The sequence below is a fragment of the Gymnogyps californianus genome, chromosome 11 (assembly GCF_018139145.2).
Source record: "Gymnogyps californianus isolate 813 chromosome 11, ASM1813914v2, whole genome shotgun sequence".
NCBI classification, from domain to species: Eukaryota; Metazoa; Chordata; class Aves; order Accipitriformes; family Cathartidae; genus Gymnogyps; species Gymnogyps californianus.
In genome coordinates this window covers 5508737-5531239 of record NC_059481.1, presented here as the reverse complement: position 1 = coordinate 5531239, position 22503 = coordinate 5508737, and the positions used below count along the sequence as shown (strand labels likewise).

Here is a 22503-nt window from a genome sequence, read left to right as displayed (position 1 = left end):
AATTTGAGGAGGTCACAGCTGGACTTACAGACCTTGCCCATTGAGTAAATCAGTGCTTGTTCTTGACAATTAAGTATTCAAGTTACAGCAGGCCTGGAAGCCCTGGGGTACAGCCACAAAAGGCTACAATGTTTTTCACCAGTGACAAGTGAAACCACCTAAAGCCTGATAGAAGTTGTTCTAGACAGCAGACTTGGAGGGGGAGCAAGTGAAAACCAAAGAGAGAAGGCAGGAGTACAGTTTGCTCCCAGTGCCTTATCTTGAGGCTGTGGGGAGTATCCCATCGTTACACTGCAACACATGCTGGCACAGACAGGTTCACAATCTTCTGGCGTGGTCTTGCTGGAATCCGCAGAGGGCAGCGAGGTGGTCCTTCTCTGATGCAAGTTTGGTGGATAAGAGCTGCAATTTCATGCAAACTCTCTCCCTTTACTTTTCACTAATTGGCAGCCTCCAAATAGAAGCAAGAATTATGTGAGCTGTGGAAACTGAACTGCCTGTTATCCTGAGAGAAAGCTTATCCCTCCCTCTTCAGATCAGGGTTTAAGCAGGCTGACCAGGCAATGGGTGTTGGGAAACTTGCCCGGCTAATAAAAAAAGGACGTCATTCCTCAAAGCTGCCAGGCCACTGCCTTTCACCAGCACTGGGAAACAATCGGACTGCTTGCCACAGTAAGGACTATTCACGTGCGTATTTTGCAGGACTGTTTTTAGTACTGCAGATACTTCAAATTATCAGAGGGTGTGGGGTGGTTTTTTTCTCTTCTCCTTTTATCTGTTAAAGGCTGCTGAGATTCAGTACACCTACCTTAGCTATACAATTGTCATTTAGTGTATCTTTTCCCCCATTTTCTAAAACTAAACAATTTTTCAGTTTACTTTCTTAGAAGAGAAAGAAGAGAAGGAAACACTGAAGGCTACAATAGAACAACATACAGTAGAGCCTTGGTTTGCAAAAGAAATTGGGGGGGGAATTACAGAGGAGTAAACCCAAGTGCCTAGAACATCTGAACCAATGGAGAAGAAATATTAATGTTGTTTAACAACCTCTCTCATAAGTCACTAGCAGTAAGAATCAGCTAAAGCAGGACAGACTTATAGCACATTTGTAGAGGCAACAATCTAAGAGGGTTTGTAGCATCTACACAAGCAAAGAGACAAAGCAGCTTTGCTCTTTTGCAGAAAGAGGGTGCCTGAAAAACCTGAAAGCACCATGAGAAAAAGAACAGGGTAACAGTTCGCTTGAGCTTTATATAATGGAGGAAAACCATCATGCTCCCTTCTCTATGAAGCTGCTCTGCTGAGACACTTCCTGGGCACAGAAAAGGTCTTTCTCATTCTTTGGTCTTTTATTTCTAGCTTTCAACCCATACCAAAATGGTTCATTAACTTTGATCACTAAGCTTGTTTGAACAAGTGAGATGGCATTAGCAGCAAAAATAGGTACTGAGAAACTTGAGGAGAAATGTTTGGTTAGATTAAAAAGGGCTTTAGAAATTGCTGCAGATGTTACCTGCAACGGATCCTATCAGAAGTAACAGTAATGGAACAAAAAGGGACCAGTATCACCAAACATTTCGTATTGATTGTGTTGATTTCATGATACAAAGATTAATAATTTTTAAAATTTTAATTTAAAAAAAAATCACACAAATCTTGTGTGATTCTGGAGTAGACAAGATATTAAGATCAATATGGACACTTTTTCAGAGCACCGACACAGTTACGGAGTAAGTGGCAGAAAAGCCATAATGCACACAACCATCAAAAACCACAGAAAGCACACTCTTGTGTGGGACAGGCACAAGGTAGACAGAGCACACACACAGAAGAAAATCATAGTTCACAAAAGAATAGTACAACACCATTTTGCCATAGTGTTCATGGTCAATTAATATGCAAGCATATTTTGAATTTGAGGTAGTCAATAATGGTCTTTACATAGATAACTAATACAGCTGTTGAAATGCTCCACTTTAAAAGAATGCCAAAGTACATTCCTGACCCAGCAAGTATATAGAATCATAGAATATCTCAGGTTGGAAGGGACCCATAAGGATCATTGAGTCCAACTCCCTGCTCCTCGCTGTACTACCTAGAACTAAATCATATGACTAAGTGTCATCCAGACTCTCTTACATAACAGCCCACATTCCCTTCTGTGGATCTGGGCTACAGTGACCTCTGGCCACACCATGCACATGTCAAAGGGGACTGTCAAACTTTCCTAGGAAGCTTTGTTAGCTCCAATCTAGCAGCTGTAGAGAACATATTGCTGCAGAGCTGAATAATCATGAGGGCAAAGCTTGGATAATACTGCACAAAAAGAACTAGCGAGATATTTTGGTGCTGGTGGCATTTCCTGTCTCAGGTGTTCCCTTGTGACATCCCCCCAAACTCTGCCAGTTACAGCTCCTCCTCCTGTACAACAAGTTGCCAGGGCTAAGGCACATTTGCTTCCATTGGACACACTCCTCCGTCTGTGGTTTTGATGTCTTTGCAGAAAGAGAGAAAGCAAGAGGTCATAGGTTGAGGATATTCAGAACAGCAAATTTCAGAGTCACGCAAGCAGTAGGACATCCACTAGGACTTCAGTGGAGTCTGCCAGTAGAATTCTGATGTACTCATGCTTATAGACCAATCTTGAAAGAATTTAAATCATATGTATCTATTCTTTGTAACCATATTCTGTGGCATATCTTTCAATGGTTTACAAAACTTTAGTTTATTAAATTTTACAGTAGGACAAGAAACTGCTTCCACTTGAAACACATACAGCCTATAATACCTGAAAGCAACTTTCTCAAAGTTATGAACCCCATTAAGCTTCAGCAAAAACAGGCAGACTAGTAAACTACATGTATAGAACCTGAACTAATTACTGAAGCTGAATATTTGGCAGTAATTAAATTAAATACTACTTCAACAGTGTTCTGTCTTATTCTAGATGAAAACAAAATAAGAAATAACAGGAGAAAAATACGACAACTGTGCTGCAGGCACTGTGACTGGATGCAGTTTCAGTGGACCCTCTCCCACAGCCATTTATCTCTAAGCAAAGTGGAAAGCTCATCAAACAGTTCATCTGGAATTTACACTCACAGATATAATTGTTTGTTTTAAAGACTGAGGAGCATTTGTTAACTAGCTAGCACAGCACAGATTCAGTGGAATCTCCTTCCCACTGCAAACTTACAGTGTAAACTATGAGCTGCTTTTCGTTGTTTGTTAAGCCTCTATTTCCACTTTCCTCTCCTGCCATCTGGATTCATTCCTTACCGGATTTGCTACTTCTGAAAGAAACTGAAGTGGAGAAGCATACAACATATGAAGTCATGAATCTGTACAGCACTGTGTCCACAATCAGCATCCTCTGATATAAAGAGTAAGCACAGACCAGCTCTTAAGAACTCAATACTTTTTGTGTATGAATTAAAGGCCCAGAGATATCTGTCTTTCTCAGCATGCTGTCTTTGCTGCTGTTTTCTTGCAGATGGTTAAAAAAAATTACTGAATATTTTCCTTTAGCAAGATGAACACCTTTCTCACATTCCATACACTTGCAGACAACCTCTTCCTCCCACAAAGGTAAGCTAATTGATACTAGAGAAGCAATTCAGCCTGCCCATATTCTCTGGAGAGCTGAAGGGAAACAGTGAAGAGAAAAATGAGATCCAAAGATACATTTTTCATCTCAAGAAAGTGGAAGCTCTTTTAGTGAAGATCAGTAAATGAGACACCATTTCTGAAATCTTGCATCACCCCTGGTCCAAAGTGGGGGTGGTTGTTTTTTAACTCACTCTTTCTTCAGTACCTTCTTACCTGTGTTTTTACTCAATAGCTGTTCCCTCAAATACTACATTTATTATAGAATTCATCCTTTATATCAGACTGATAACTCACACTTTTTGTGCAAAAAATGTGTTTCTCTAGAAGTAGTAGTTAGGTTAAAAGCAGGTTAAAGCAAGGAGAAAAAACAGCTTCTCCTTAAGAAAAAAGTGTTACTATTGTCTAGATGATCGTTGTGCGTACGCCTTCATACATCTCTGTCATTCTCCCAGTGGATTCCATCAGTAACCCCTTTCAAAATACCTTACCCAAAAAAACCATTCTAAGTTACTTGGCTCACTGGCAAGATCCTAAAATATTAGAGAGTTCAAATGCATTTGGAAAGCTCACTTTCACTCAAAATCATTAAGGAAGTTTGCACTAGCCAAGCAAAAGCGTATCAGATTAGAAGTTTGTAGTTCCAAATCACCCTGAATAGGAAAGCTACAAGTTACTTTGTATTACTGTGCATTAACATGTAATTAATAAGATACTTTCCATACACTGTCTAATGCATGCACAGAAGGGCATAGTCAAGCTGAAAGAAAGTTGCATATTTGCAGGAATGTAAAACACAGCCAATAATATTCTTTGCGATTAACTTTTCCTAAGTATCTGGAAAGAAAGATGACAAAAAACCCCCTGTATATCTGAGGTCTGTGAACAGCATACCAATGATGACACTTAACCACAGTGAAGTACTCGCACAAACCTATTATACCACTGCCATGCTTTCCTTTTAACAGTCATGATGCTAAGTAGTAGTGTACTTCACCTTACCATTAACTCACAACAATTTCCAACATAGGACCCTTCAGAAAGGTGGGGAAGTTATGATAGAAACTACCTGCCTTTTCCCACTCCATCACAACCCAGCCACCTAAGAAAATGTTCTGAACAGGTGGTGTGAAGCTTTCTCAGGTATCCCATTGCAACAGTAAGTAGCCACGCCTGTACACCTTCTGGTTTGCCTCCTTTTTCTCCAGGTCACAGAACTTGATCTTCTAGCTAGCTTAGAAATACAAAAATTGCCTTCATTGAACATGTACCAAAAAATTACACTAACCATCAGTTTATTCAAGCAGCCCAAATACACAGCAGAGACATTACAGCTTAGATGAGCATTAAAACTGAATTATGCCAGAAAGGTAGAAGTGAAAGTTGTAATTTAAAACAATTAGTCAGGTTTTACATAATTTGAAGCCTCATTTGATTTATTTAAACACTGTATTGAGTAAAATATTTTATTTCAAGGGAAAATGGAAAGTCATCTACTGCATGGAAAGGTCAACTAGCATGCCCAGCATTACAGAAAACATATATTCTCCTGTCTGCTTTAACTCTTTAAGAACTTGACATTCCACAATAGAACACAACAGCCTCTGTCTTTTATAATAGCAAGTCCAAAATTTTATATCTTTTATACAGACTAGAAGGATGAATATGAAGCTTCAAGTATTAAGCTGAAAAAAGAATCCTTGGAAGAGGAATTTCATAGTGAATATATTCCAATGTGTTAATGGAACAAAGGTATAGTAAGAAGGAAAAGATCCATTTTTCCCTGTGTTTGGAGATGAGAGGGAAGAGGGCAGAACTATTGAACTTTCACAACTGACAGTTCTAATAGTGTAAAAAAAAAATTTGGTTGTTGTCAGTGATGTCTTCATGTTCTATAAAGCACCAAAATCCAAAATAAGCTTTGCAACTTTCTTTTGGCCTTTTTTCCTGCGATGAAAAATAAGATAGGAAAAGTACCTTTTAATCAAACAAAATATTTAATTAGACCTGAAATTAAAAGATGCATTTTGCACCTTGATTTTTTTAACTTGTTAAAAATGAAGTTTAGATATGCTTCAAAGTAAAATTATATTTTCCCTTAAAAAAACCAAAACAAACTTCTGAACATGTATGAAAAGGAACATCAAGGTCTTGCATATTTCCCAATTTCTTCAATTGAATAAATCAATCACAAAATAGAGTGCATTAAATTGACCCAACTATGGCTTTTTCTAGCCAAAAAAAGCCACTCTGTTTTGGATATGGTAAAGCTACTGATAGCTCATTGGTAACCTTTGCACAATCAACATGGTGATTCTTACACAATTTCAACTACAGAAGTACACATACAATGTAAAGTAGGCTACTCAGTAATAGCATCAAGAGACACTCTCGGTATATCTTAAACTACGAGACTCAACTATCCTCAAAGCCATTTACATATCAACATGAAAAAGTTAGGTCTTACTGTAACATTAAAAATGGCTTTCGTACTCAGGTTTGTGACTCTAGCACGAGTATTGTGAGGCCTGTGTCTGTGTTAGGCCATAAGAAGCTCTCCCAAGACAAGGACTTAGACCACTGGCAAGCTATTTTCACATGTCATTTTGGCTGAACATCCTTCTTGTTCCATGGCTATGGATGCACTCCCCTCACAGGATGGATCTCAATGACCAACAGCTGCTTACAGCAATGCCCATGGCCGTACATTACCAAAAAAAAAAAAGGCAACTTCTGTCTCTCAAACCACCAAGACAATCTAACCAATCTACAAACAACAAAATAAAGAGCCTATTACAGAATAATTTTCAAAACTTTTATCAATTAAAAGTCAAAGATAAGGCTGGAGGGAAGAAACACATTGACACACTCAGTCCCTCTCTGTAAAGTCAAGGGTAGGCATCCAGTCTAAATAAAAATTACTTCAAGGGTGGATTTTTTTGACACTTTGTTTATTTGCAACTATCTAACTTAAATAAATTGGACAGGGTTGTTAACCAAATAGCTACCATCTTCAACTCTTTTGCCAACGGTTTTTATTTACATCTGGAATTATGCAAACTATATAAAAACATCAGATTTTTTCCTTCTCATTCAAAGAACACAGAAAAATAGCAAATTTCAGCTTAAGTAAGCCTGGCAATGCAAGATCCTAGCCCTCTACTTCTGAATCTTTCCAAGCCTATGAATGCAGTATCAACTGAGATAGGTAAGGCATTCTCCTTTTTCTTCTTGAAAGATTCTTCACTTTTTAAAAGAAAGCTATTATTGAAAAGCAAAAACAGGTTACGTAAAATATCCTTACAAATGTATTTAGACATGCTATATTCTCTCATTTAGAAAAATAATTGCCTTACAGGTTTCATAGTCAAAATAGGAAGCTCTTTGCTATACAAAGTTTGTTTTAGTTGAGGTTTGAATCTTCTGACTGGGAGACTTTGTGATAACCCACACAGTTATTTTGAAGTTTAAAGCAAAAATAAAACCTGCCATACTCCATAGATTCTTAGAGTACTCTTCCATTTGAGCTTGTCACTTACAGCAAGTTTTACGTTATGTTTCTATCTTTACTATCTTCCATAATGCATGGGATCCTTTCATAAATCACCTCGGCAATCCTTGTTGCTATTGTAGAAATTTAACCACCATTTGAAAACAACATAAAGCAGCAACTCAGGCAAAACTACTAAGGATTTAGGAAAAAAAAAATCCATGGAAGTAAAATCCTAGTTGGTAAATAACTAACATGAAAATCAACTTACTTATATAAAACAGAATATATTTTTTCCACATCCTTCATGAATATGTTACCCTACGAACCCATTAATGAAGTGTCCACAGGACTTTTCCCAGTTTCTTTTTGCAGCTTCCACCATGTTTTGTCTCTGCAGGCCTGCCATTAGTCACTCAAAGTAATCAACAGAAATTTTCACTGGCAACAGTATGCTTTTTCTCACCTTATCATGATGGCAATAATTTGCCTCCAATTTAAATAGATTAAGCAAATAATTTACTATTTACAGCACTAGCTTTACACTAATACAATTTTACTCTTCTTCAAATTATCTATAATCTTTATAACACACCGATATTTTTCTTGTACATGTGCCAATGAAAACTACTGCCGTGCCTCCCCTCCACTGAGACTTACAGTTTTAAGACCTTTATAGTGATGTTCAATTACCATAAGGAACAGCCAGATCAGTGAACAATTTTCAAAGGAACAAAGAGTGGTTAACTTTAAAGTTCCTTACTAATGTTTGTGGCTTTTCATAAATCAATACAAACATGCAAAAACAATGTAGCAGCTCTACTTAAGATTTTTTGATTATCTGAACATAAAACTGAACTCACAACAAATACTAGCTTTAAATTCTCTTATCTTTTTTCCCTAGTGTTGCAAAATTTGTCTGAGGGGAAAATGTTTGAAATCAATGAGGTTAGATTTTGAGCGCCAAAGATTTAGATTTCTCACCAAAAAAAATCTTAAATATTTTATGTCTACTGTTCACCACTGTTTTTCACTGTGAAATTTAAAGTCTTCCCCACTTTCTATCCACACCTCAAAAAAATGCCAAAATCTAACAAAACTAGAGGAAAGAGCTGTAAAGAATAAGAAACAAATAACATGGCTTTTATCACCAGTGCTTCATGCCCCTCTGCTTCAGGTAGACAAGAAGGAAGAAGCAGCATATAATGATCTTCCAAAATGGATAGTATTAGCTATTCTATCATTTCAGGTTCACGAACAAATCCAGGAGAGCAATTTCTTACTTCAGATTAAAAAGCCCTTGATACTTTTCCACCTTGGAATCTTCCAGTTACATTCAGGGATCTTGTGTCCTCTCATTTGGCCTGCTGGGCCCCTGTCTGGTCAGCTGTAAGCTTATGTTCCAACACCAAAAAAAAATTAATTTTAGGCATGCTCTTTGCATTGGTGCTCAAAGTATAAGTTTCATGTGATATAAAGTTTACATTCCTTCTAATCTGATCTCATAGCTCTATTCCGTGGGGACATCTTTATCAAGGAATAGATTCTTGGCCTGGGATGCTGGAATTAAAAATTCCTTACTAATTAATTTTTAGCTGGCACAAATCACAGTCTTTTTAAGTTCAGTAGGAACTTTAAGTCTATTCTCCTTGTTTAACCAGTTATAATTAAAGATAAATAAATAGCCTAGCTCTATTTTTTCCCCAGATGAATGTACTGATTACCACAGTAGCTTTTTCTGCAGAACTTTGGTTTGTGGATGAGAGATTTTTTTAAGAGTCCATCTCTCCAAATGCTTTCCCCCCAGGAGAAAAGGTATTGGGGGGAGGGGGATGGTTCTGAAACTGATCATAAAAAGTTTCCAGAAATATTTTTTAAAAGCCCATAATTATTTTTAATATGCAAAGATTGAATACTTAACTGACCACGCTTGCATATGGTTCTACAACCCTTTTATAAGCAAAATTGTGTACCCTCTGGACTGCATACAGAGCCATAGGACAACCATACATTTGCTCAATATTTTCTGTACCAGGTAATGACATCTGTGTGCCCCTTTTGGCTATGCACAATTAAGAGAAAGTATACCTCAGACTTTATGGGCAAGCAAAACATCTGGAAAGCAAAAAACTCAGTGTTAATGGACTTACACGTATTTATACTACTAAAAGATTAAGTTTTTGGAGAAGTAAGGCTTGGGAAACCAAACAGCTAACGAAGAGTGAAACTAATCACATGCTTTACATGATACATGCTTAAATGCTTTGCTGAACTAGGACCTCATAAATGCCAGGAATATGGTCTTTAATATTCTGGATTTGAAAATGGACTATTAAACCACAATACCTTTAAATTATTGAAGCTTCTTTCTGAGAAGAACAAAAGCCTGAATTAAAATATAAGGTCTGTCACTTTTTCTTTTTAAATACCCGCTATTTTTAAAGTTTTGACTCAAACTCATGAAACTCAGTGGTATCAAGATAGTCAGACAGTTGCACTTTATTTCACCTTGCTCTTTTTCCCTAAAAATATTATTTTGCAATAGAACTATTTCACTGTTGGAAAACTGAGCTGCCTTTTTTGATTGGTCACATGATACCACTTCTGTTCCCCTGACAGCATCTATGGAATTACCAAGAGGAGAGTTAGAAGAAGCCATGACAAAAACAATCGTCTATATGATCGCTATGTTCATCCTAGAATATACTATATGTCCATATACATATGGATATATACACTGTGTAATCGGACTGCTCACTGTATGCACTTGTGGTTTACTTTCTGGACCATCAGGAACACAGAAGAAACGGCACAGTGGTTCAAAAAAAGCCCCTTGCTGGAAATGTATGTGGAATCGTTTAATACTTTCAGTATTAGCTGTGAAGAAGCTTAAGCCAAGTTACAGTACTTGTTTTGCCAGTACAGGGAAGCAAGAGATCAAAAGGACCACAAACAGTTAAATAATATCCCTCTGTTCTTGTCAGGCAGACTGACACAGATGCAGCAACCTGCTTAAGCTTTTGAGAAAGTTAGACCAGGGAAATGGCAAGCCTCCAGGATGACAGACCTGTTCATCACAGCCCTTCCACCATACTAACAATCTTTTCTCCTGCTCCTCTTTCCCTTTTGCTTTGCTCTGTTTCTGCTGTTAAAAAACAACATCCCATTTTAAAAGAGCTGCCTAGTCACCTGAGCCACAAACTCCCAATGGGAATAGCTCCAGCTATTCAAATCTCTATGCTCAGAGTTTCAAAAAGTAGGATTTGACCTATAGCTGGGAGAATTTCAAGAACCACCTCAGAACTGTCAAAGCCCAGCAGCTGTAGCAGTGTATTGAGAGAAGCCAGTCATATCAGGAGCCATTTAACCATGATACCAGTCAGCTTTTTCAGAATCCTGATTCTTTCCCAGATGCATCAAGGTGATGTGTGATACTACAGATACATATATTTAAGCTTTTATCCATTTGCTCCTTGGTTTGTGACTGTCTTGAATTCACACTGTGCCACCTTCTAAAGTGCTTAAATGGTAGCAGAAAGCCATTAAAGGCAAACAGAAAAATGAATGAGGACATGCATGGTTGAAGTAAATTTATTCTATGTATAAGTGAATACACAGAGAAACTTGTCTGTGGTATTCAGTGATCTGCACTTTCTGAAGCACTGTTCTCTACAAATACAGAAATTCAATAATTAGCTTTCAAGCTATTCATTAAATTTCTGGGGTAGATAAATAATGAATAAGAACCAGCTATTCATTAGTATGCAATACCTGAAAACTATCTGTTATCCCTTCTGACGAATCTGACCCAAGGTTTCCCTGCTGTTGGAGGGAACTAAAACTGTAGCTGACAGAACACTGTGCTTTATCTATAAGAAAGCAGAAAGAATGAGTTAATTACTCAAATAAGCAAGTGGTTTACCCCAAATTTGTAAAAACTATGGAAAAAATTCTTTTTAGGAAAATAGTTTAAAGCATGCTACTGTTGGTCTAACACATCCAAACAGCATGCAAGCCTTCCAAGATGCAGAATAGGTGTCAGCTGCTGACTTACTCAGCAACAAGTTGTCTGCCTAACCCATTAAGTCTGTTGCCTATGAACCCTCCCTGGTAACAGAGAAAGGGAGAGAGGCTCCAGCATGAAACCCTCTCCATCATTTCAAGACTTCAGTCCTGACTCACCCCTGACACAGACTTGCTTTTGGTTACAGAGAAATTGTTTTGTTTGATTTTAATTTCATTCTGAATTGGAAAAGTATTATTATTCCCAGGAAGCAGAATGGGTTAGTGTGCAGCTACTTTGTATTTAAGCAAGATTGTGCTTAATGCTTTCAATTTTAGTGCCACTGACGCTGGAGATTCTGTGGTATTTCAGTGCTTGGTCACTGCTACTTTATCCCAGCAGGTTCCCAATGCAAGCAGCTCATATACTGCTATGCCAGCTCAGCCGAGCAAGACTAGAAGTTTTGTGTTTGTACTGCCTGTGTCTAACCAGAGTAGCAGCTATTGATGAACATTCCGAAAAACAAAACCTCTAAATGCTGGAGAAAACAGTTAAAGCAACTGGCTCTCCAAAAAGAAGAAAAGGTCAGATTGCAGTGCAGTTCAGAAAGTGCTATGAAACCCATTAATAGCAATATGTTCTCCACACATTGAAAAGATGAAGCTAATTAGTAAATTTCTGCAGTTCCCCCCAAGAAGCCTCGTAGATTACTAAACGGGTCCACAATATTACTGGCGTCATTCAAAGATGTGCATTTACATTCGATCATTTACCAGACTGTTTCTCACAGTTCTTCTAATTATGAACTCAGCGCCACACTTGTAGACTCCTAAAAAGGATGAAAAGAAAAATCTGCTAACTCTGCTTTATCTCCCTTCCTGTTTTAACTCCAGAAAGAGCAATTTTTGGATGGACTAACTTGTGCACACCTCTGTAGCTTCATTAGGAAGAAAAGGATTACTGCTCCCCTATCACCCTCAGACTTGCTCATAAGAGGCAATTCCACAATTTTTGTGCCGCAAGCAGGACTGCCCCACTTTTTACTCAAAGAAGGCCTAATCAGCAACAAGCTAGGAACCACACCACTCCAAAACCATCTGTCAGACAGTATTGTTTTTCCCCCTGTACCCTCAGAAATAAAGAGTTACTGCATTCCCAGTATCAGCATACCTTTGGAACAGATTTTTTCCGTATCTTCTCCCTGCCTTGCAGACTAGTGGGATGGGGGGATTCTTCTGGAATCATGAACATGCAAGCCTTAAACCTGCAGGCTCTGAGCAAGTGACTGCTCCAGTCCCTGGAACACAGGCCCTCACACAAGTCCCTGGGTAGCTGGGAGAGAGCTCCTATCCACTGCAGCTTTGGTGATCAGGTAGTCTATTGAGTACAGCCAAAATTCATTTGGCCACTGCAATTCATTTGGCAAAGTTAATTGCAAGCCACTTGCTCCTGAGAGAGGCAATTCTGAAGGACATCATTCCATGACGATACTTTACAAATTCCTGCTGTAGACAATGTTCTGCCTGGTCAGTCAAAATGCTCAGAGGTATCCATGAAATAGGAAGGATCCTGATACTCATTAACAAACAGCAAAATTCAAGCCCAGAAAACACAGTAGTCAGACACGACATAACGCAAACCCAGTAGCAAGCACATTAAGTTGTCCCAGCAGTTTTTCCACTCACTGCAATTTTACAGTTGTTTTCAAATACAAAAATAAAAATTGAGATTTGCATTATGTCCTGAATGTTCCCCAAACTTGGTACACTTGAGATCATGTGCAAATGGAGGAAAGGAGTAGGAAATCCAGAGCTAGGTTCATCTTAAAGAGACTTCTCAAACACCAGGCTTTTCATGTGTGCAAACACAGTTTCAATCTGGATACCTGCACTTACAGAGCAAGTCAAAGAAGCAAGTCTAGGCTTCCTAACAAGTTGTTAACAACAGCAGGACCTTATTGGAGGCTGGCTGTTGTCAGGCCCACAGACCAGTGTCTTTCGCATTAAGCTAAGGAGGTGCTTTCAGATCTTAAGAACAGCCCAGCTAGAACTACTTTTGTGCTGTATATGGATTTATCAAGCTGAAGATGTTGAGGAGCTAGAACTTGTGAATTGCAGCTTGCCCAGCTGAAGTTGCACTGGGGACTCGTACTAAGAGGTTGGTTCCATCTGAGTTGCTATTTGTCAAGTTTTTTGCTTCTGAAATGCTCAGAGGGACAAAGAGAAATTGCTGAGCTGGGATATTACCCCACTGGTGTGCTACAACTACCTCCTACATTTTAGAAGGACCTCTTATACACTTAGAAGGATGCTCCAGCTGCAGACTTTCAAGGATAATTTTGAATCACACTTGGACTTTTAAGACATTCTAACAAAGTACAGGGCTATAGGCATATAGCTTGATAGATGCTTCAATACAGAGTATAAAGTCTTCTATGTTATTTGATTCTATATTTATGCTTTAACTCATTAGTGGGTTTAATTATGCTGCACAAGCTAAAATGCAGCTTTCTCAAGTTACTTCTCCATATAAGGGATTCAGATGCTTTTCCTCTTCTCTGGTGGGGGTCTTTTATATGATGTAATAAAATAAATAAATAGAAGCTAGAATAACAGCCATATATTAATCTGTTGAGCATTCCCAGAAAGGCAAAAATCATCTCCTGTTTATAGTTTCTATGCACCATTAAAGAAGCCAGAAGAAGCAGATAGAACTGCATTCTGTATTGGAACCTTAGGAAGATCTCTAGGGGGAAAAATAGTGGGTTTTAGTCTTCATAAAGTAAGAAAGATTTACTGAATAACAGATAAATAAAAAACTAAATGCCACTTTCTGGGTTCTGGTAATCATAATAAACGACTCATTTTGGTACTTTTTTCAGTTTTCACTTTTATCACTTTTCATAGCTAAAAGTAGCTGTGAACATCTCATTTGCATCCATCTCAGCTATACTAAGACAACTTAGGAAAATATACTCTAGTCATTGACCTTTTATCAACTTATTATGGGCTACGCTATGCATCTAGAAAGTCATACCTTAATAGTAGTATGGTGAAGTTTGGATAAAAGATACAAATGAGGTTTGATACTGTCACTCAGGTTTTCAATCAAGGGGAGCTACACAGCTTCGTAAATATCACCCAGGTTTATGCAAGTCTAGAAAAAACAACAGATGTCCTGAAACTCTCATTTCTTAAAGGAATGTTCTGAGCATTTAGTTTTCTGACAAATTTCAATTAGGTCTCATTTATTCAGAATAAAGGTTTTTCCACTGGCTCACCCAGATTTTTCTCAAAGGCATTGGTACAATGTATGAAATGGGAAGATGAGAATAAAGACTACTTGCAGAGTTCATATCAAGATAGAATATCACATAATAATACTGAGAATGGTTACATTGGTGCAAAACCCGAGAATTATTTTTGTATAGTGCTGATTGTCTGTAGATCATGAGGTTCAAGTCCCTTTGCAGTAGAGGCTCCTGCACCACCTTTGAAAATCAGGCGTAGAAAAAAATTAAGTATTTTCAAAAGCCCTCATGAGACTTTGGAACAGAATTCACAAAAAGGCTTCTGCACAGTGACACTGAGCTTCACAATGTCTAACTCACAGTGACACAAGGCTTAAAACAACCCCCAGTGCCCAGTTAAGTGCCCAGGGTTTCTCTCCAGTGCAGAAGGAGAGTTAGACAGAGATGAGGTTCATGCATAGTAACAGATGTCTCAAGGCTGCAGACACCAGGTGAGCAATCCTCACTGCAGGGAGATAGCTGCCCCAGCTCTCTGAACTTCCAATACTGAGGGGCTTTTTCTATCACAAAACAGAGGGTACATCTGTCTTACAAATAGCTATGGGAAGAACTCTTTCTTCATCTAATAGCTCAGCAGTTAGAGCTCTCACAAACATTTTAGGACGCCTCTAATTCCTCCTCCACCTGAGGTCCGCATCTTTTACACAGGGGAGCATCAGGTAGATACACTTTCAACTTCTGTTCTTGAAGCTCTCTCCACTGTCCAGAGGACAAGAGAGAAAGAGAATGGTGTGAGTCTATAACCTATTAGTTACGTACTGCTCCGTAAGATACATACCTACAAACCATTTCCCATTATAAAAGCAGTGAAGAGCAGACTTGATTAGGTAGTTAACTCGCTTAAAGTGGCATGAACTAAGGTGCAAATATCACTGTCACCGATACTTGCCCTTCTGGGGGAAGGCATCCAGAACATGCACAGACAGCTGCAGTAACCAGTTACAGTTTGGCTTGGATGTCAGTTTGGCTCTTCCTTCCCAGCCCCCCAAAACCAAAAAAGTCCATCCTGTAGCAGCGTGAGGCTGCAGTTCCCACGCCTACAATGGCTCAGGGACAGCCATTGCTTCCACAGAGACAAGTTTGCTGATTGGCACTATCGCACCTTTGAGTACCAGGAGCTCCCAGCTCTTACTGAACTCTTAGTAAGCAGAAACTGTGAGTAGGAAGCCAGTGCCTTTCCAGAAGCAAATTAGCAACTTGCTTCTCTATGATGGGCAACAGCCTGCACATCCTTCTGTATCCCCAGCTTCTGTTGAAGTTAAAATTCAGTGGGAGCTGGGAGCCAGGAGACATTGTTTCTCACAGCATTTCACAAAACCAGCTGCAATATACACAGGGGAAGCAGAGGTTCTGAGAGGAACGTGGTCATAGCCCCGTTGTGCACTGACCCCAGCTAGGAACCTTCAGAGGCAAGCTCTACAGAGCAGAGAAACTTCCCAGGTTTAGATGCAAATTACCCTCCCAACATTACCCACCTAACCAGTGTTGATTTGACCATAGTTCAATCCATCTCAAGAGGTCCACGGTAAGCAGAGGAAGTTTTGCTCAAATCTAATGGATGTGCCCTTGTATTGGTTTAATTGCTCAGCTCTGCTTTTAAATGAAATGGGCCAGCTTCAACTCATTACCCTCCTTTTTTGGGGAACTGTCATGAGGCTGCTAAAAATGCTCATAATTTCTAGTCTACTTCCTAGATAGTTATATACAATCTCAATCCAGTAAATGCTTCCATCTCTGTCCCTGTGATTGTAGTTTACTTGCAATTGGTATTTAAACTGTTGCATTTGGTTTTGAGTTCAGTGACACTTGCACCACCTGACACCAGATTCACCACAGACATGCAAAAGAGAAACAGGCTGTGCTCCACACAGTGCCTAAAAAAAAGTCCTCACTGCAAAAAGGTTTTGCTGCTACTGCTGACACTAGCTGCTATCTACTGAAATGATAACGTCTGAATGCCTGGTTCACTAGAAGCATCCTGCAACTTTTCAGCAGTCATTGCTATAAAGATAGTGTACCCCCAAGGCTCAGACAAGAATTACAGACACAGCAGTATTTTAGAAAGTCTTTGGTTTTTTTCCTGCTTTGTGTTGTATCTTAGTCTTACACAGTTGCACTGGAAAACACTCCTGTAACAATTATTTTGAGAATGCACAAAAAGTGGTATATGGTTCCTAAAAAAAGTCTAAATATTTACCATTCATAATGAAAACCATTGAGCTGAAAAATATAATATTCAGCATTTTTATCTGACTCAAAATATGTTTCAATGTTACTTTTTCCACATACAAAAGAGCTATTTAAAAGGTACATTTGGGAGAACTTTCACACCTCAAAGTTTATAGTGTAAAACAAGATATAATTTATGCTCTTTGCTGCTTTAAACCTCTTTCAGTTGAGGAAATTACAATAAGAAAAGTATTTGAAATGTCAGACAAAGAATATTAATATCGCAGGCACTCTAAAAAAATCAAATAGTCTTTTAATTAAAACTTGTTTTAAGTTTCTTGTCAAAATAAGAAGGTAGGCTGTGTCATAGCTGTATTTAGGCAAATGTAAGCAGAGTTCTCAGGCCTGGAGGAAAAGAATAATAAGAGTTTGGTGCATCTGGTTTGGCCATCTCATCTGATTGAGTTCTGGCCCCAAGAGATGCTTGATGAGAAAAGCTCAGCTGCTACACATTTTTACAAGTACTGTAAGTCTTGGAAAAAACTTAAAATAAAAATTGGGGTAAGTACAAGAGAAAGAGTGAGAGACAGACTGCGTATCTTTTCCCTTTCTCTGAACTAATACAGAATTAAAAGGCTTAACTTCTTAGAAACTAGGCCTATTTATATACCTGAAAATCATGCACAAAAGTGCAGTTTACCATGTCTATAAAGGCAGCTACCTAGGCAAAGCTAAAGTTCTGGAAGGCACCGCTGACATGTGGGTATTTCTCCTAGAGCAGAGGCGCAAATCATTCTTTTCACCCAGACTCTTATGAAATACATTAGCCTTGGCAGTGTTTCACAATTGTTTCAACCTAAAGCTTTAGGTGGAAAGACTGAAAAATACAAAGGCCCCAGCTCCCATCTTACTAACTTAAAACTTCCACTGACTTCAAGAATTGTGAAAAAGGGTTGGTCTGTTTCTGTGAGCTAAGCAACTGAACTTGGCTCCTCTTCACATACAAGCAGGATGAATTACAAAGCTGTCAGTCATGACACATGGTTGCAACGTATTATTTTGCTGCACACACACAAGTGACAGTTTTCACGCTCCCCTCCCCTTCACCCATACTCCTCAGGCTTTTTTATTTTATTCCATACTGGAGTTCTGCTTCTTGACTAGATATTTTTACCAAGAATTCACCTTTATTAAACTTTAGCTGAGAGTTTTACCTTTTCGTTATGGCCCTGTTTGCATTTGTGTGTGATGCTATTCCAGGAATAGCTGTATTACCAACCTACAAATTAACAAACACCACCAGATGGTAAAAATGTCTGACTGATTATTCCAAAAACATAAAATGTGACTTTGTTCATAGTTCTGTTCTTTAAGATTTGTAAAGGTTTGTTTAGCTCAAGATCACTATCATCTATTCAGTGGTCAAATAACATTACAAAACCATTACTAAATAGTGAGTTGCAGTCTCTAGAAAATATTAATTCAACCAGAGATTACAAGAAAAATCTCATTTCAAAAGATGTCACTTTTCAGCCAGTGTGCCATAAAACTTATATATCACCCCTCCCCTTGTTTGTGTTTCTGGAAATTCTACACAACGACTATCACTATGGGAAACCATTTGCATTGAAGAGCTGGTCATTTTACATGCATAATTTTTAATTTTTATATGATAGTATATTGGCATCTTCTCATCCGAGCTTGTATCTCACAACTGGGTTTAGTAGATTGACTAGAATGAATCTGCATTTCGCCAAACAACTTGTAGGACATACTGAATACACAAGTCTCTTAAAGATACCTGATTTTCATAGCTATATGCAGCAATATTAAAACTGAGAATTTATGATTTATCTTCAAGTTATTCACAAGAAGATTTCAATTTCCTTAATATATTCTACCATAAAAATATTTGCAGGACATATGCAGTAGTTAATTCTTAAGTTAAGTATTATGGATATGAGCCTATTACCTCTCCAAAGCTTGTTAGCTGGTTTAACACATTTTCATATGTAAAATCTCTGTTCAGATTGTAGTTTGACTTTAATCAGTATTTTCCAGCATTCACTCACAGCATGCTCTGTCTAGGGCAGATACTGACTACCCACTCCCAACTTAATGCTTTCCTATTTGTCTTTTTGTTTAAATCCTGACTAAATGCAGAAGAAATACTTCCCAGGCCTCTTTCTATATTAATATGCAATTCTCTTACTGCAATTAAGAGTGTAAGGAAAGCAGAAGTTATATAGGTGTTATCCTCAATTGATATATTGTGAGCATTCAGCCCAGTTGTAGAAAAAGAGACTGGGACCAAGCCTTCAAGGAAGGAAGCACTCTCAGCTATTATTAAATTAATAGACACAAAGGCACTATGTACTTACAGAATAGAACAATTCTTTAAAGGCAAAAAAAGGCATTTTCCTGCACCAAACTCGAATTTCAGGAGTGTTTTAAGGAAACTAATAAAATATACAGTAACAGAGGTCATGACAGTTCTCTTCTAATCTATCCTTAACTGCAAGCTAAATTTGGTTTTGCGGTGTGGTTTTTTTTTTCCCTCCAAAAACCAGAGATAAGCCAATCAGATAGACTTCTACACATTGCATAATTTGGACAGCTCATCCTATTCTTTAGTGGGAAAATTTGGATGCAACTGCTTTTGACTCTAAAAAGAGGTAAAACTGATCGCAAACTGAATTGAGTGCCTCTAGTTAAAAGATACACTGCAAAACCTAAGGTTTTCCATATTTTCCAAAACTCAAGTGCAAACATCACACCTTGTCTAAGACATTCTTCAAAGCTTTAGAGAAAGACAAAACTTCTTGCATTTTTACCCTAATGCATTAATGTTTCTTTTTCTTTGTGCAAAAAGATTTCCAAATCATTACTTTCAGACTGTAAGACTTAGACTCTTCATATAAGAGTTGGCTTTAGATTAAGCCTTGATATACTCAGTTCTGGTTTTTAAGGAGCACCTATAGCAAGAACTTTATTTGTCCTACCCCACCATGTTATCACAGCCTCATCTTCTATTCCCTGCTGCAAAATTAAATTCCACATAATTTTCATACAATATAGACAAGAAAATCCCCAAAGGAACTTTTTACTGATTAGACGTCTAAGAAATTCTTCTTAGTCATTGTACCAATGAATAAAGACTTCCAAATTCAGGCTTACAGAAAGCAATCCCAGAAAATGCTGACCTATAAAAATATTTTCATTAATACTTTTCATCATCCTTTTTGTTTTAAAACTCTCTTCAGATTTTCTTAAACATCAAATTTCTTAAATGTATCTTAAATATTTAGAGATGATCTTGACACAGATTTTATATCAACATAAACTTAGATAAGGGTGGGGGTTTTTAGATTTACTTACTTATTACACCACAATGACATGACTGTACATACACTCATACAATTGAAATCATACTGCTTGGTGTTACTTAGCCTACTCTGAGCAAACTGGGGCAGATGAACTGGTTTTCAGAAAAATAATAAATTTCAGTGACAATTTATTGTCAGCATTCTTTCCAGAGTCCTTAGTAGTTCAGTATTTGATTTGCTAATGCTACAAAGAAGCACTTATTTACAGCAGCTCCTCCAGTATGCATTTTAAAAGGAGTCTCCAAATTTCATTTTATCAAATGCAGTTTTAGTAAATGCTTACCTTGAGGTCAAATATGAATGTTAAGTTGTACTGAAATGCCATACCAGATTTTCATAAAAAAATAGGGCGGTAACACCAGAAAAAACCAAACTGAGCAAAAAGTCAAACAAGTCAAACTATAAGAACATCAGCTTGCAAAAAAAAAAATCAAAGAAACGTCTTTTTATTCTAAAAGCCATCAGTTTACTCTTACTCTCTCATGAAAAAATACTGTAGCCTTTGATTATACAATAACGCACTATTTTTCCCCATGATATTACTACTTCATACGAAAAAAATAAAAATGTATTTTTCATGCAATGAGTGTATTTCCTGCCTTACGTGCCATGTAGTCTTCAAACTTTAAAGAAATTATCATTTTTGCATTGTGGGTTGTTTTTTTTTTTATATATTTTTACCAATTGTCTCTACAACATTATCAGTGCTCTTTATCAGTGTCTGCTTCAATTAAGATAGTAGTTTTATAAGCACATTCCTATAAACATATACCACATGATAAACATATACATAAGCAAACAGACACCAGAAGAGTGCAGTAAGAACAAATGCTAGCAAAATTGCAATGAATTTGTGGATTTAAAAATTACTTTATAGATAATCTTTATGCTTAAGAACCTTTTTTCTTCCATTTTTCAATACAGTTTAATTACTTCAGTTATTTTCAAGAAAACTAACTTCACTCTACATATGTTTTCTTCCTTTTTGGTCTCTGGTTTAGCCTTTATTTCTTACCATTTCTTTTGTCACTCACCATTTCTCACTGGTCCTCTTCCTTCTCCAATTATTTTTAATGCATTTCATTCTCCTGAAATATTTTCTCCATCTCAGCTTTATGCTCTGTCTCTTATTTCTGGTTCAACCTTGAAGTTTCAATGGTTGTCTTATTTTCATGGTAGAGTTTATGCTAGATCTGTGACACAATCTCAGCTGCACCCTTTTCCCACCCTTTTGATCCCTGCAACCTTCACTGTTTCGCCAAGCAGAAGGCTTTGAAAAGGAGCACTGTATTCTGATTAAAAGTCAGAGATGCTGCTCTCCTCTTATTTCCTCAAAAAAAAAGACAAGGAAGATATAGAAAGGTTTTTTTTCCCCTGATTCATCAAGACTTAGGGAGCACCAATTAAAAATTAGAAAGTTTAACTTGAAAGAGTATCTGTGTATCTCTACTTCAAATTTTTAGGATATAGACTAAAGCTGAGGAAAAAGCAGAATCCAGGAATGCATACATCTTATACAAAACGCAATGCTTGAAATGACACTGTATAGCTGGACTTCTAACATCCACTGCTTGTATTACAGGAAGTCTGTAGCTGCCTTGTGCCCTTTGAAGCAGGCCCATCCTTGTCTCTTCAAGATCTCACCACAATTCATTTGGATACTTGAATTTGCTGCTAGTGGAAGCAGCACCTTAAGGAGTTGATATGAAATTCAAGTGTATGCATAATTGCATTTTGATCTGTTTTGATGTTTTCTGGTATCTGTAGAAGCAGGCAAGCATGTTCACAGATTCTAAGTTCTCCCTTGCAAAGCTCCATTTGTGTTCACATAGAAAGCACTGGAAGTACATAGAGTAACACAGCAGGATCTAGCTCAAGAATGAGATTCCTTTGCCCATATTTGATAATGGGAAAGGTAACCTCTTTCTGTCAGGCTCTGATGGAAGGCTTGCATTCTAGAGACATGCTTATGCCATGAAAAAGGCAAGCTTTGCAGACAAAAGCAAAACACATTCTCCAGCTTATTTCTTTAGAGACTGTCATAAGGGACAGTGTCCACCTCTTCCAGAGGACTACAAGTGTCAAATCCTTACCGTGGTTGTAATAGACGTTATTGCTCTATCAGATAGCATTACACTCCTAAAAACTCTGAGCATGAAATGGAAAATGTCTTTTCAAAGACATTAAGAGAAACTCTCTCAAGCCTTTTAAAAATCAGCAACGATGAGTTTAAGTTGTCCAAAAGTTCAGCTCAAAGCCCTGTATGGAGCAAAGACTGCAACCTAATTTTGCTCACTGTAAAAGATTCAGTGAGTCCCTTCTGCACCCTAAAGATGACAAAAAAGTTCCACATTAGGGACAGGGTATATGTCACATTGTGGCCTGAAGAGCGATGATTCTCTGAGCAAGCAGTATGTAAGCTTGTCCATCTCTAGAATTCACATAATTCCTACAGATGCAGGCCACATAACATCAGCAGTAGCATTTTTGGTGGATGTTCAATCCTCTGTGTCAAACTTCCCTTGAACAAAGCAGTCAT

The 22503-nt window shown here is 37.8% G+C and overlaps 1 protein-coding gene across 1 annotated transcript in view; it reads right to left on the bottom strand.

Annotated features, from left to right (window-relative positions):
* The window catches only part of RORA (RAR related orphan receptor A), a 443992-nt gene that overhangs the window by 386541 nt on the left and 34948 nt on the right, over positions 1–22503 (bottom strand). The gene's annotated exons all lie outside the window — the stretch shown is intronic.